Genomic DNA, 1,421 nt, shown 5'->3' with positions numbered 1-1,421 from the left:
AATCCACACAGATTATTTGAAATAAAATTCATTTTCACCAGGAATTCATAACATTCTAGTTTAAAATAACCTATATTCCAGCGTCCTACAAGAGATTATGATTATGTACGTTCATCTGTTATTCTGTTCATCTGTTCCTTTATCCTTCTTATTATCATATGTGAAATGCGCCCTGTTCCACTCACTTCGGACTTTTTTTTTTAATATAAACCAGCAAAGAGATAATTCCGCTTCGAATTCAGTTTACCTAATAACCAAGTGAAATTTCTTCACTGCCTGGCACCCTGTTCGATTTGCACAGTTTCAATTGATTTACGGTACCGTGATTGATAGTGTCACTGTCGCCCATTTGAGAATTAGTGCTCGGGTCAAACTGTGGTCGGTAGTAGGATCGTCTTGCGTGAAAGCATTTACAGAGTGAGATAAGCTTTTAGCTTTCTGTCTCTTCCCTACAGTTTCGACACCATTTGTGACAGAATAGATGGAATGCTGCAGTCCGTTTGCTGACGTAACTTGTCTTCAGGAAAAGTAAAGGCACCACAGAGAAGCAGCATTGCGCTTTAAAATGGAGGAAATAAAAGAAAGGTTCAGGACTAGGATTAAAATTCGGGTGAAGTTATCCAGAATGAGATTTTCACTCTGCAGCTGAGTGTGCGCTGATATGAAACTTCCTGGCAGATTAAAACTGTACGCCCGACCGAGACTCGAACTCGGGACCTTTGCCTTTCGCGGGCAAGTGCTCTACCAACTGAGCTACCGAAGCACGACTCACGCCCGGTCTCACAGCCCTACTTCTGCCAGTATCTCGTCTCCTACCTTCCAAACTTTACAGAAGCTCTCCTGCGAACCCTGGTTCGCAGGAGAGCTTCTGTAAAGTTTGGAAGGTAGGAGACGAGATACTGGCAGAAGTAGGGCTGTGAGACCGGGCGTGAGTCGTGCTTCGGTAGCTCAGTTGGTAGAGCACTTGCCCGCGAAAGGCAAAGGTCCCGAGTTCGAGTCTCGGTCGAGCGCACAGTTTTAATCTGCCAGGAACTTTCAGGTGAAATTATATCAGTGATAATATTGCTATCATTAGGAAAACGGGGAAGAATTGCAAGACCTGTTTAGTCGAACGAACAGTCTAATGAGCACAGAATGTGGTCAGAGAATAAACCGAAGAGAAACGGAAGTAATGAGGAGTAGCAGAAATGAGATAAGCGATAAACGTAACCGCAAAGTTGGGGATCAAGAAATTGGCGAAGAGAAGGAATACTGCTGCCTTAGAAGCAAAATAAAACATCTGGTACGCAGCAAGGAGGGTGTAAAAAACAAACTAGCAAAAACAAAGAGGGCATCTGTGACTATAAGATCGGCATTAATTTGAGGCAGAAAGCTCTGAGAATTTACATTTGGTGCACAGTATTGTATGGAAGTGATTAATA

At 43.0% G+C, this 1,421-nt stretch overlaps 1 non-coding gene across 1 annotated transcript; it reads left to right on the top strand.

Moving 5' to 3' along the window:
* Nucleotides 1–937: 937 nt before the first annotated feature.
* Trnas-cga (transfer RNA serine (anticodon CGA)) lies at nucleotides 938–1,012 on the top strand. The gene has a single exon. It is a non-coding gene; the product is annotated as a tRNA-Ser (tRNA).
* The last annotated feature ends 409 nt before the right edge of the window (nucleotides 1,013–1,421 follow it).

This window comes from Schistocerca nitens, chromosome 1 (genome assembly GCF_023898315.1).
Source record: "Schistocerca nitens isolate TAMUIC-IGC-003100 chromosome 1, iqSchNite1.1, whole genome shotgun sequence".
Classification (NCBI taxonomy): Eukaryota; Metazoa; Arthropoda; class Insecta; order Orthoptera; family Acrididae; genus Schistocerca; species Schistocerca nitens.
This window is presented reverse-complemented; position numbering and strand designations above follow the sequence as displayed.